The sequence below is a fragment of the Equus przewalskii genome, chromosome 8, assembly GCF_037783145.1.
Source record: "Equus przewalskii isolate Varuska chromosome 8, EquPr2, whole genome shotgun sequence".
Lineage (NCBI taxonomy): Eukaryota > Metazoa > Chordata > Mammalia > Perissodactyla > Equidae > Equus > Equus przewalskii.
In genome coordinates, this window is record NC_091838.1 from 72,042,824 (window position 1) to 72,058,043 (window position 15,220).

General features: G+C 39.0%; 2 long non-coding RNA genes across 7 annotated transcripts in view; one reads left to right on the forward strand and one right to left on the reverse strand.

Annotated features, from left to right (window-relative positions):
* Nucleotides 1-15,220, forward strand: part of LOC139085149 (uncharacterized) — a 142,892-nt gene that overhangs the window by 99,338 nt on the left and 28,334 nt on the right. The gene's annotated exons all lie outside the window — the stretch shown is intronic.
* On the reverse strand, nt 9,243-12,753 carry LOC139085150 (uncharacterized). The gene is made up of 3 exons (XR_011543221.1): nt 12,471-12,753; nt 11,809-12,017; nt 9,243-9,516 (listed from the first exon to the last, which is right to left on the reverse strand). It is a non-coding gene; the product is annotated as an uncharacterized lncRNA (long non-coding RNA).

Genomic DNA, 15,220 nt, shown 5'->3' on the forward strand with positions numbered 1-15,220 from the left:
GTCTGTCCAAGGAAAAAAGTTAATATTGTTGAAAGGATATGATGAATAAATAAGCAAATGAATATTAAATAATTACATATTAGGGCAGCTTTGGGAGGCAATTGGACAGCTGTGAGAATAGCACTGGTTGCAGTTAGAATACTTAGAACTAAATTTTGGGTCTGCTACCGACAGCTTGGAGACATTGGACAAGGAATTTTATAGGTGGACAGCTACATTTCCTAATTTATTTGCCTAATGGGGCTATTGTGAGCATCTAATGACATGTTACCTGCAAAAGTAACCTGAAATCATTAAGTGCTCATCAAGTATAGGAGCTCATGGAGCTAAAGAAGTCCAACATTTTCAGTAACTGGTAACAATTATTTGCATTCTTTTTAACAGTTCTTTTGGCTGAAACTTGCAACTATAGCCAATAACTGTCTTGTTTTTATATTTGTCATTTAGGGCCCTCTCAACAGAAACATTCTTTACTCTCGATATTGTTTCCAAGGGTACCATTGTGAAAAACCAACATGGTAGTGCATGTTTCAAGTCAGCCAGACTTCAAGTTAGATTTTTGGCAGGAATTGGGGATGGAAACAGAGAATTTTGAAGCTAGGGGAGAGAAAGTTATTGAAGGCTTCCAATTAAAGAATGCAAAAGAAATTTGAGCAAATTCTTACCATTTATAGTAGGAAAGATAGAGAATAGAGGTTGGGGTGAGGAGTTGACTAAAATCTTTGTTTACCCACATAAAGCAAGTGACCTTGAAGCCTCAATATTCTCGTGTGTAAATTGGGAATGATGATAAATAGGCTTTCAGGTGTTGAGGATTAAATGAAATAACCTATCTAGAGCATCTGGTACTGCATCTGGCACATTCCTTTTGGAGCGAAATGTTCGGTCTCCCTATATATGCTGACAAAAGAGTGCTAGATTGGCAGTCCCTGTTTAGCCTAAGGGAAGATTTAATGTTGGTTTTCACATGGGACCCAGCCCCAGCAGTCTTCAAGGGAAGTTATTGCATCTGGCCCCAGAAGCAGAGCTGACATTTTTGACAGGGCCTTAAGTGCAGCTCTCCCTGGGGTGTTGTAACTGAGACAAGATGGGGCAGGTGGCAGTAATTGGCATCACATCCACTCAGGGATTGGATATAACATGGATTACCATGGAATTCTTTTTATTTTTTTTTAAGAGAGACTTCTATGACTCTTAGCCAGTTCTAAACCCTTTGATAATTATTTCTATCATCAATTACACAGCTGAAGGTTGAAAGGAAAGGCTGTGTTTTCTTAGGAATAAGAAGATAAGAACCCTATTGTTCCCAAAGAGAGTAGTGTGATGTTAACAGCTACTAGTTTGCCATCACTACTTTATTGGTCAGACTTACAAACCAGAGCCCAGACCCGCTGGGTACCACTCTCTTTCATTTCCTGACACACTCCTCTAGGCTGCCTCTACATCTCCAGGTTCCCTGCGTACACTGTGCCCTTACACATCTTCAGGCCTTGCTTCTTATAGGTCCTTCAACTTAAAAAAAAAAGTTCTATTTCATTTCCCACTCCCACAACATCATGTATCTTTAGAAGGCAGCAAAGACTAAGCCTAGAACCTAGGGCACACTGGTTGTCCTTTCTGATCCTCAGATTTGTTATGTGCAAAATGGGAGCAAAATCTATCATGTGGGGCCAAAATGAGGGCTTAAGATAATATATGTAAACAACAACATAGAGTGTGGTGGAAGTAACCATGATGTGATTAGGTCTGTGCAAACCAGCCTGCTCTCCACCTAAAGACTCATAGCAGCATGTTGCTGCATTTTTTAAGCAGTTGGATAAATAGATGATAGATAGATAGATTCCAAAAGCAATACTGGAAAATGTGAAATTTGCTGATCATTTCATGGGGAGACAGAGGATATGGTTAGTTGGCTTAACATCATTCACATTCAACAGAGGTTACTTTTCAGCCCTGTCTAAAAGCCTGATTGTATTCTGAGTGGAAAGAGAAGAGGATATAACATTTATAAAGAAAAAGGATCAAATGAATAGTAATCATTTTTAAAGTTCTGTCTCTGTGTTAGTTAGGGGTCTCCAGAGAAAGAAAACCAATAGGAGACATATATATATACAGATATAATTTATTATAAGGTACTGGCTCATAAGACTATGGGAGCAAAGAAGTCCCGTGATCTGCCATCTGCAAGCCCAGAAGAACCAGCGATATAATTTCAAAGGCCTGGAAGCCAGGGAACTGATGGTGTAGATTCCAGTCTGAGTCTGAAGGTCTGAGAACCAGGAGCATGAGGACAGAAGATTAATGTCCCAGTTCCAACAGTCAGGCAGAAAGTGAATTCAAACTTCCTGCACCTTTTTGTTCTATTCTGGCCCTTAGCTCAATGATCCCTACCACAATGGGGAGGGCCATCTGATTTACTCAGTCCACCAACTCAAATGTTAATCTCTTCGGGAAACACCCTCACAGACACACCCAGAAATAATGTTTAACCAGCTATCTGGGTATCCCTTAGCCCAGTCAAGTTGACACATAAAATTACCATCATAGTCTCCAAAGGCTGAGGCCAGGAATCTGTGAAGAGTAATGGATTTGTTTGGGTACCTTACCTCTACTTCTGCAGATGAGCTCAACACAGTCTCTTCTCACTCGGGGAGACAGGAAATAGGGTTTCTTCAAATTATTTCCACCTTTGACCTCATATTAGGAATCATTGATTTAACAGCTATTTATTAAGCACCTATTCTGTGTCAGGTAATGGTAAGCAAAGAAGATAAGAGGATGAGATAGTGGTAAGTCCTTGCTGCCACATAGACTACACTTTAATGTAGGAAAACATACACTGATTAATGTATTCTAACTACAAAAGAAGTGTACATGGAACTATGAAAAAATAATAGGAAGATCTATTTTAGATTGGGGTGGGGGCATAGAAAAAGCCTCTGAGAAAGACTGTATTTCTTAGAAACAAAGAATTAACTTTGTAGTATGGCAACATGAATTTTTTTCTCTCTCTCTCTCTTTCTCTACTTTTCTTTTTGGTTATGAAAGAAAAAATGTGAAAATTTCCCATTTGAAAGAAATCTGAGACAACAAGGCTTCCTATATGACTTTCTATCAGCAAAGTCCAGAAATAATAAAATAATAGTCCTAGTGAAATTGGGCTGGGCTCAGTCATCCTCAGAGAGTAGGGAATGAATATTCAGATCTGGAAGCTGCTACAAATTTGGTTGTTGTCGAGAAGATAGAGAAGCTGTAGATTACATATTTAATGATAATACCTAATAGATAAGCAGACACCTTCTTCCTAAATTATTAATAATGATAACAACTGTAGTAATAATGATGATGATGCTAATACTATTATCCATGTACCAGTTCCTGTTTGAGGCACACCCTGTGCATAATGTAGTTTAATGCTGATAACAATCTGTTTTATTCACATAAGTACCCAAAAGTCTTTGTCTAAAGAGCCACGGAAAACTCTGAAGTGGTTCTGGTAGGTACAACTCTCAGATAAGTGAAATGAGAAGGGGACATGGCAGAGAAATTGTCACCAAGGAGGATGGTGTCACGATTGCAGGTGAGGACATAGGAAGCCAGGTTTTGGCAGCTCCAGGTACAAAAGTCGGACGAGATGTCAGAGAGTGATTTTAGTTCCAGCACAAATATCAAAATATTTGTTTAATCTTTCATCCAACAAAAAATGTTTTGACATCAAAAGTATGTTGATGTGATACACCAATGAGTAATAATGATTAATATTTATAGCACTTTTATATTACCATGGATAAAGATTCTAGGAATCAAAGCGGAAGATCTAGTCTATGATCATCTAGTAAAGCCCAGATGGCCCCGAGATCGGGAAAAAGGAGACCATATGCCAGGTGTGTATCATTTCTGATCTAGTCCAAATCTTCTGTTTTTCAAATAGGAAAAGTGATGCCATACAGAGGAGAATAACTTGCTCAAGGTCACATGGTAAACTAGTGGCAAAGTCGCAATCCATATCAAGTTGCTGGACTCCTGGGCTACTATATTTGCAATGTGCTAAGCTACCCTATGTCGGAAATAAGATTGACACTTGGGCCAGTTGCCCTTTCAAAGGTGGAAGTGAGTTCAATCCTCAACTGATCACAAATCAAGAAAGACATCTGGAACGCGCCCCCACAATATGATAAATAAAACTAGGCAAGAGAGTGTGAAAATCACGTCCACTTTCCAAAAAGCAAGTCAGAGACTAGGTTCGCCCCATAAAAGGGACATCGGCATTTTCTCTGTGCCTGAGAAATAGTGATTATCAAATCAAGGTCAGGCTGCCTCTCGAGGATCTTTTTCTCCCTCACATGTGAAGCAACTCTCACAAACGCCCACAAAAAGAAAAGAGGGCTACTTAGATTTATTTATTTATTTTATTCCTATGAAGCATGGGGTTAATGAACTGTGTATTTCCCATCAGTTTTTAAGGCTGTTTCATGAAGGCAAAAGGATTACCCGCACAGTCTTGGGCTAGTTTCGCAAAAGATGCTAGCAGACAGTTGAAGTGTCAATCAGCAGAGCATAAAACAGAAAATACTCAACCAGCCATCTGAGAAACAGGGTTTTAATCCTGGTCTGTGTATGACCTTGGGCAAGAAACAAGGCTGCTCCAGGCTTTGGTTTCCTCCTCTGTAGGAAAATGAGCTCTGGACTGGAGAGTCAGGGTTCATAGCAAGAGACTGGAGTCAGCAAGTCCACAGAGTCCTCATGTCCCTGTCCACCGCCACGGCGTCTTGAGGGGAAATTTCAGTCTCCTTCTCAGGCTGTCTCCCTATGAATCCTCATCCAATTTAAGCACACAAAAGGGACTTTTCATGTGTTAATATTTGCATATCCCAAGTCTAACATCCCACCAAGACAGGAGACATTTGTTCTTCCTTAAGCTCTCCACAGAAGAAGTTTAAAACCCACGAATTTATAAATTAAAAGTACAAGGTACAACTTGTATCATTTTTAAATAGAAAAAAAGTAAAGCGGGATGTGACTCGTCTAAACGAAACATTATGTCAGAAATAGAACATATTGTCTGGCAACAAAAAAATGTCCTTCGTACTTGGTGAAACTTAAGTTAGAGATGCTGTGAATTCAAGAACTAAAGATGACTCTATATGGAATTTTGAACTTTAAAAAGAGCCCTTTTATAGGCTTCATCTCATTTGCAAGCACCTTTTCATTTTAATTTTTAAATTAACACAGAGTAAAATTAACTTTTGATGTGAGTACGGTTCCATGCATTTTAACACCTTGTATGGATTTGTGCGATCTCCAACACAGAGTAGAGAACAGTTTCATCACTCAATAAGTCCTTCAAGCTGTCCCTTTGTAGTCACCTCTTTCCCCCAGACCTGACCCCTAATAGCTAACTGATGTGTTTTCTGCCACTACAGGGTTTTTTTAAGATTAATATATACATGGTATCATGCATTGTGCGACTCTTTGAAACTGGCTTCTTTCCCTCACCTGTGGGATTCATTTAAATGGCTGTATCTATCGATATTTCATTCGTTGGTGAATAACGTTCCATCATATGGATGTACCACAGTTTATCTGTTCTTCCTTGAAGAACATTTCGGTTGTTTACAGTTTTGGGTTTTTTTTTTTTCTGGATATGTTTTTTTTAAATTTCTTTTATTGAGGTCATGGTAATTCATAACATTGTGAAATTTCAGTTGTACATTATTATTTGTCAGTCACCATATACGTGCACTCTTTCACTCTTTGTGCCCACCCCCCAAGCCCCTTCCCCCTGGTAACCATTAAACCATTCTCTTTGTCTGTGTGTTTGGTTATCTTCCACATATGAGCGAAATCATACAGTGTTTGTCTTTCTCTGTCTGGTTTATTTTGCTTAACATAATACCCTCAAGGTCCATCCATGTTGTTGCAAATGAGACTATTTTGTATTTTTTCATGGCTGAGTAGTATTCCATTGTATATATATACCACATCTTTATCCATTCGTCAGTTGGTGGGCACTTGAGATGCTTCCATGTCTTGGCCATTGTGAATAATGCTGCGATGAACATAAGGGTGCATAAGCCTCTTTGTAGTGTTGATTTCAAGTTCTTTAGGTAAATATACAGCAGTGGGATATCTGGGTCATATGGTATTTCTATTTTTAATTTTTTCTGAAATTAAATTTCCGAAAAAAAATCTGCATACTGTTTTCCATAGTGGCTGCACCAGTTTGCACTCCCACCAGCAGTGTATGAGGGCTCCCTGTTCTCCACACCCTCTCCAACATTTGTTACTTTTTGCCTTGGTGATTATGGCCATTCTCACAGGTGTAAGGTGATATCTTAGTGTATGACTGCAACTGTTATAAACATTTATGTACAGAGTTTTGTGTGAACTAATGTTTTCATTTCTCTGGGGGTAAATACTTAAGACTGGATCATACTGTGTGTGTAGGCTTAACTTTATAATAAAGTGTCAAACTGTTTTCCAGAGTGGCTGTACCATTCACAGATGTCGTTAAGTGAATGCATACGTGAAGCTGACACACATTTTCCTCAATTGCCCCACCTGTCTCTTGTTTCAGCTCCATGCTTTTCCATACTTATCCCACCCGATTACCCAGCCAAACCAAGGGATTTGCATTTCTCGGAGACCACCATGGTCTCTCTCACTTTGAGGCCTTTGTTTCCTCTGCCTGAAATGGTCAACCTTCCTGGAAAACTTAGTATTTTTAAAATATAGTTCAGGCTGATATTCTTTAAGTCTCCCTTCACCTTTATTCAAGCAGAATAATACTTTGTGCATTGTTCCCTAATCATGGTTTTTCCACCAAATCCTGAATGTTAACAAGCAGGAGCAGAGAAGAATTTAATGTTCTCCCTTCGTTCATTCATTCACACATTCAACAAAAATTTATTGAGTATCTACTATGCTCCAGGCATTGCTTAGATTGAGGCTAGAACCTACTCCAGTGTCTGGCACAAGATAAGCAGTCAACGGATGCATCCTGGGTTCATAGCCTAAATGTCATGGCCAAGGTTGCTCATGCTTTAAAAGCTAAAACCCAGATCTGTCAATTGCTCACTCACCTGTCTCTTAATTAAACCACGCCTCATCCCAGAGGCAACCACACTGTTCTGAAACTCTCTTTGGAGGGAAGGCACTCTTCGATTCATCTTCACATCACACGAGCTCAACCGTGGGTGCTCACTAAATATTCGTTGGTGTGCATTGACTTGGTAGCCGAAGCTGTCTTTTACAGTGGTAGGTTTGCCATTTATACAAAACCAAGCTGTTTTAAAAAAATATTTTATTGGGCAATAAACTTTTTGTTTTTATATTGAAAGATTTAGTCCAACAAAAATTATGTCGCCTCATCATAGTCAAGGTTTTCTTAGACATAAAGTAAAACATAGCCTCTCATTTCATATTTCATGTAGTAAGCATATTTCCTCCATGGCAGCTCATTTTCGTTGGCATCTGAGATTTGCTTTAGTAATTGACTATAGTCTGCAACAGCAGTTTGTGATGCCTGTGGTAGTGCCTAGATAATGAGACATTGTGGTAATTCAGTCATTTTGTTCACATGGATGATCAGTTTAATAAATACCTATTAAACCTGTTGTTTGACTAACGTATCATTTATTCATCAAACACTCACTGAGTGCCAGTACCATACTAGGTGCTGGTACTGCAGAGATGAATAACACGTTGTCCTGAACACTCTGAATAAGAAAAGGACACCGTGTAATCCAGTGCAGGAATGATGAGGACAAATGGTTACTAAATGAATGCATTCCACAAAGATTTGAAGATTACCACCTACCTCTATATCTTTGGCTGCTTATTCTTTTGTTTCAAGTTCAACAAAATGCAAATCCCTTAGGGATTCTTATAGATTTATAATGAAGGAGGTTGGATTTCGCCAACATTCCCACATTTCTCAGATATTCTCTGAATCCGAATGTGATTAGTAGTCTTCTGAAGCACTCCTAAAATTCAGTTAGACATAAGCAAGAATTTTTAAAGCAGTGTATTCTTAAATTGTTTGTATCACAAATTGGCTTAACTAGATACCTGGAATACTCAACATTCTGTCTCTTGTGTTAGTTACACCTAAATAAGTGTCTATAGCAGGTTAATATATATAACAACAATAACAACCCTGTCTTTCCATGTGGAGCTCACAGTCTAAAGTGGAAAACAGACAGGAAAAAATGTGATCAAATTACAGAGGCACAAAGAAAAGAGGCATTAGCTTTGTTTGGAGGAAGGGAGTCAGGAATGACTTCATAGAGGAAAAGACACTTAAATGAGTCTTGAAGGATTACTAGAAGTTCATCAGACAGACGAGGAACTGGAAGGAGTTATGAAGGGAAGGAAATAAGTTAGAAATAGCATGGAATTTTGAGGAAACTAACTATTCAATGATGCCTTGATGAGCTGGTGGAATCTATCACCGGCAGAATATATGGAATTTTTCTCTATTTTTTCTATTGATATATTTCAAGCACCTTGAAGGGTGCCTGACTCATAGTAGGGGCTCAATAAATATTCGTTCAATAAGAAGCAAGAGGTGTCAGCAAGCAGAAGGCTAATAATGAAGAGGCAGAACTGGAACTAGAGATCAGAAATGGGGATGGATTTCTAGGATTGGGTCTGGTGATCATGTTGTGGTTTTCATTAGACTTTAGAGAGTTAGGATTCAGGAAGACATTGAGTGCATCCATTTCCCCATCTCTGTGCAAACAATTTCATATCCAGTGCCTATGATGCAGGCTCGACAAGCTGAGGAGTCAAAAGAAAGATTTCTTGGACTCTCAAGGTCTGGCAGTAGTGCTCTTTTATTCAGAGAACAGCATGGTGACAGGACCCATGGACAGTGAAGAGCTGCAATGTGTTGGGGGTAGGGCTAAATTTATAAGGTATGGGTACATGAATTATTTTTACTAGATAAAGGAAAGATAATGTAAAAAGCCATTAAAATGGTATCAGTGCAGGTGGGGTCTGGTTATTGTGTGGTCGTATAACTTTAGCTGTGAATCAGGTCAAATAGATCGGCATGTAGGCCAGGATGCCTTGGGCTTCTCTCCCTGGGGCAGCCTTGATCCACATCACCTAGCCCCATGTCTGATCCATGTAAGAACTCAATAAATATTTGTTGAATATTTATTGTTGAATATATGTAATTCTGACCCACTCAGCCTGAGCGTAGGGACAAAGCTGAAAGGAAGAAGTCACAAATTGGCTAATTATTTTATTCCACAATTTTTATTTTTCTTGCTCCTTCGAGAAAACGTTCAAAAATAAATACAGTCATTCAAATATGGTCAATTATTTTTTGACAAAGGTGCCACAGATACACAAGGGGGAAAGGATAGTCTCTTCAATAAATGGTGCCGGAAAAACTTGACATCCACATTCAAAAGGATGAAACTGGACTCCTATCTTCTACCATACACAAAACTTAACTGAAAATGGATTAAAGCCTTGAACCATAAAAGTCCTGCAGCCATAAAACTCCTAGGAGAAAACATAGGGAAAAGTTCCTTGACATTGATCTTGGCAATTATTTTTTTGGATTTGACACCAAAAGCAAAGGCAACAGAAGCAAAAATAAACAAGTGGGACTACATCAAACTAAAAAGCTTTAGCACAGCAAAGAAAACCATCAGCAGAATGAAAAGGCAACCTATGGAATGGGAGAAAATATTTGCAAACCACACATCCACTCGGGGTTAATATCTAAAATATACAAATAATGCATACAACTCAATAACAAAAAGCCGAAATAACCCAATTTAAAAAGGGCAAAGGATATGAATAGACTTCTTTCTAAAGAAAACATACAAATGGACAACAGGTACATGAAAAGGTGCTCAAAGTCGCTAATCATCAGGGAAATGCAAATCAAAACCACAATAAGATGTCACCTCACATCTGATAGATTGTCTTTTACCAAAAAGACAATAGATAACAAAGGCCGATGAGGAGGTGGAGGAAAGGGAACATTTGTATGCTGTTGGCAGGAATGTAAACTGGTACAGCCACTATGGAAAACAGTATGGAAGTTCCTAAAAAATTAAAAATAGAACTACCATATGATATAGCAATTCCACTGCTGGGTATATGTCCAAAGGAAATGAAATCACTCTCTCAAAGAGTTATCAAGATTTCCACGTGCATTGCAGCATTATTCACAATAGCCAAGGTATGGAAACAACCTGAGTGTAAATCAATGGATGAATAAATAAAGAAAATTCAGTGTGTATATATATACACACAATGTAATATTATTCAGCCTTAACGAAAAAGGAAATCCTGCCATTTGCAATGACGTGGATAAACCTGGAGGGCATTATGCTAAGTGAAATAAGCCAGACTGGGGGTTGAGGGAAATGGAGAGGGGTTGGTAAAAGGGTCCATACTTTGAGTTACAAGATGAATGAGGTCTGAGAACGTAACGTATAACGTGGTGACTATAGCTGATAACATTGCACTGTATAAATGAAATTTGCTAAGAAAGTAGAACTTAAGCGTTCTCACCAAGTAAAATAAGGTACATAGTGAGATTTTGGATATGTTAATTAACTTCATGAAAGGAATCCTTTCTCAACGTATACGTGTATCAAATCATCACATTGTACACTTTAAATATATTACAATTTTATTTGTCAATTATACCTCAATAAAGCTGGCAGAAAAAAGTAGAATCAAATGTTGCTGGCCTGAGAGACACCAATTCTGGGTCTTCATTCCATGATTCCACGAATATCTTAGAGGAGAGAGTGTTCTGCATTCATCTTTGGTGATGTTGGCTCCAGAATTTCTACCTACGCCTGGCTTAGGAGGGTCAGAGATGCTCCAAAGCCATCTTGTACTGGGAATTTTGCCAGTCTGAAATGTTGCTAGCCAGTTGTTAAATACAGACACCCTTGTAATCAGCCATAACAGAGGTATTCGTATGACAAATATTAGCAAACACTACAAAGCAGAGTTCCTTTTGTTTTGTCTTTGTTTTCTGAGAGCCAATTCACACTACTTGAGTGAAAGATTAATTAGAAGCTGCATTTTCACAGAAAGTATACTGTTTTCCCTGTGAGTATATGCTTTCCTGGGCAGCATGTGAAGAGAAGTGATGAAGAGCATGACAAATTCCCAAAGCCATAGCTTGATTTTACTACTTCAATTAGTTGAGCAGTTGAACCACTGGAACTCAACTGGAGTTTGAGCTCCACTCTTCCCACAAAAAGAGATGCAAAGGGCCTCTGGTGGACTCCTCAAATCTCCTTTAAGTGTGTATGATTAAGCTGTAACATTCAGGGTGGGAGACTACTGAGAAAAATGTTCTGGGATCAATTGATCCATGTCTGTAAAACTACAGAACTCTTCCTGTATCAATCAAAATTTGTTTTTGATTACGAATGTAGTGATGTTTTGCATTATGAATTGTGGGCCTACATAGTGTTCAGTCCTGGAGACTCTGAAAGATGGTTGTTACTTGTCTTCCCAACTCCCACAGCTCCTTTTTTAATCAGATAAGCTTTTCTAGCAATCATAAAAAGCTATTCAGTTGTAGCGAGACTTTGTGAAACTCTTCAGTGCTCTCAAATCTGCCTTACATCTTGAGCAACACCCAGCCCGCCTAGATCCTCTCATGTTGCCACAACCCCCTTTCATTCTAAGCTACACTTTCTCAGTATTTTGCAATCAGTTTATTCTGTATTTTTTGGCTCATCCCCAGGTAAAGAAGAAAAAAGAGAAGCCAGGTGCAGAGTGTGTCTTACTTAGAAGAATCCTTGCAGGAGAAATTACCTTTGACTTTGAGAAAGCAAAGAAGCCATATAAAGCCATGTAAAGGTCGTTACATGATCTTAAATATGGCTGTGCAGTGAGATTAAAGCTGTAGACTTGCCAGTTGGAAGACAATCAGTCTTGGGTTTAGACCTGACTGGGCTCTGCCATATGTCACCTCTGAGATCTTGACCAGGGTACTCAACCCTTCTCCTCCTCAGTGTCCTCATCTGGAATACAGAGATAAAAATAAATGCAACACAGGCTTGTTAGTGCTGCCTAAATTAAATGGTCTATGTACAGTGCCTGGCATTAAAAAAGAGTTTAGTAAATGCCTTTTGATTTCTTTTATTTTTCTGTACCATAAAACCTAAACTCAAGGGAAATTTATGTCACATACAGTACACTCTATAGGTTACAGTGTAGAACACCATAGTTATTTATACAGCAAGTATCACAACGTCTGTGTGACAATGAAGGCCAACAATAGAGTTACATAAACCCCAATAATAACAAACACATACAAAGACTTAACAGCACTTCAGCAAGTCCCAGGAGCTGTTCCAAGCACTTTCCATATGCTAACTCATTTAATCAACAAAGTAACCCTATCAAGTAGCAATTTTCTTTATCATTTCCATTTTACAGATTAAAGGAAATGAGACAAAGAGAGTTTAACTTACCTGAGGTCACCCAGCCAGAAAAGCAACAGAGCCAAGATTTAAACTCAGGGAACTTGATTGCAGAATCTGTGCCCTAAACCACTGAACTATTTCACCCTTTACAATAAAGAAAGCATTTATATATATATTGTCTCACTTACTTCACAATAACCCTGGGAAATAAGCCACTTCAGAAATTCCCTGGCATTCTTCCCTTTGGGCTCCGGCTAGATTTGCTCTCTCCGAATCTTAGCCTCAGCTGTGCCCAGGGCTCCCAGCATTCAATTTTGCTGCCTTGAAGTTGGAGAGGGAACTTCCTGGTTGATTCACTTTCTAGAACTGTGTAACACAAGGCCATCCCAGAAACAATAGCCTTGGCTGGCCTCCATGTGGGTGACAGCCTGGGGTTTTAATCAAGAGTCTTTTGGTTGTAAGTAAACAAAAACCCACACAAACGAGTTTAAGCAGGAAAATAGGAAAGGTGGAATTTATCAAAAGGCGACAGGGGTGTTCGATGGGACCCAAAGAAAGGAAACACAGTCAGAAGAGATTAAAACCTGGAAACAGAAACCTGTCAGAAAAATCAAGCCCCGAACTTCCTCAGTCCCGTCCTCAGTGGCATCCCAAGTTTTGTTTACATGCCTCCTTTATTCTTTTCTTTCTACAAATTGATTTTCTCTGCTTCTCTGGGTACCTGGCAAAAGATGGCCATCCTATATTTCCGAAGTTCACACACCTCTCATATGTGACCAGCAGAATTTGACTACCATCTTTAAATCTGGATTTTAGATCCTGAATTGGGAGAATATGATTAATCCTTCGAGGGGTCATGTGCCCACTCTTGGTTCTGTAAGCCATATGGAAGGGGACTGTTGGGGGAATAGGGTCACAGAGTAAAATTATGGTGGCCAAGGTCCATATCTGTTGGAAGATAGCAGTTATCAGTAAAGGAGGTGAGGCTTATTAGCTGAGCAGAGACCCCAGGAAAAAATCTTGTGTGTATATATATATATATATATATATCTAAATCTGCTTGACTTATCTTCCTGAATTAAGGACTTTGACATTCCTCAGCTCTATCCTTCTCTTTGCCATTAAGCTCCCAAAGACTATTTTACTCATTGGGATTCTTGAAAATAGCCTTTTATTATAATAATGAAGAATCTTCTCCAACACAAAATTCTCCGTCAGAACACAGTTCAATATGATTACAGCTCAATATGAACAGTGTAACCTAACGTAAACTGGAATCGATGGAGAACACTCTCAAAACTGTGAACTGTGCTTTTCAAGATGTCAAGATGAAAGTTTAAAATGTTCTATTTTAAAATTTCAATTTTTTTCAAATATTCACTTATCACATGGAATCTTCGTCACTTCTTAGAAAAAACTCTGCAGATTCTAGCTTCAAATCAGAATACTTTTTTCTCAACAAACATTCTCTGCTTGCAGAAATATTGCTGAGAGCAGATGACTTGCCCCTTGATTTAAAAAATCACTAGTTACATTCAAAAGGTACATATTTAAACATAATATATTTTTTTCTTAAAACAACACCAGGTTTATTTGTTAAACCTTGAAGAATAAGCTAAATGCAATGTAAAACGTGGGTTTCTACTCTGCTCATCCCTCTGGCGGTGGGTTGGTGGGCTTAACATATCCAGGTATTAGTAATCCCAACCCTTCTCTTCCTTACTCTGAGATCGCAAACAAGTGGTTTAATCTCTCTGAGCTTCACTTTCCCCATTTTTAAATAAGGGTAACTATGCTTACCTCTTAGGATTGCCGTGAACATTACATAAGGTAACGTGTAAGCTTCTTAGGAGAGTGCCTGCACTATGCTCAATAAATGTTCTCCTCTGTATTTATCCAACCATTTCCTTTCCTGGCAGATGAACCCCTCCTATTTCACACTGGCCCATCTCATGAGAGGAGACAATATCTCACTAACCTGAGATGTACATGACAATTTTACTAACCGGCTCTGTATGCAGACATCTACCACGTGCCAGGTAACGTTAGAGAAAAGGAGGCACAATTAAATTTTCTGTATCTCTTTCAACGTATGTATATTTCTGGCAAGAAATTGCTCCTATCGTTTGTCTGTGACCAAACACAAGATAGTACATTATAATAAGAAAGAGGTCTTAGGTGTTATGAGAGATCATGTGGTCAAACTGCCTGTTCTTCCCAACCCAACGCCTCCCTCTACTAACCCAAAGGCCGTCAAGTTACCATCTCATAACTGGTGCCTATGTGGCACATAGAATAAAAATCACTGTGTCTTATGGATGTATTAAACTTCTTTGACTATTAGTGTTGCCACCCAAAGATAGGGTTCTCTTCTCGATGCACATAAAAACCCAATTATTTCAGCAACAGCTTTTGAGGAAGGAGAGGGTTTTATTGTGAGGTTGACCAGCAAGGAGACAGGAGGCAAAGCTCACAAACATGTGTCTCTAATCCAAGGTTTGGGGCAAAATTTACAGGATAAAAGGGCAGGGTGGTCTGAAGTGTGGGAATAGATGACTGGAGGTAGGGAGAAGTGAAGTAATTGATGATCTGTGCAAGCATCGTCAAGCAGCACGGCTCTTCATAGGATGCATGTTCACAAAATGGAGGTGTTAGCGTGATGAGGGTGATGTTTTCAGCCCCTCAACATCAAAAGGGTCACCTATCAGGCATTCTCACAGGCCCAGTTGATGGGTTGGTGGTCTCAATTGGCCTGAACTGGACAAGGGGTCAACTCTCAGTTCCTGAACAACAACTCT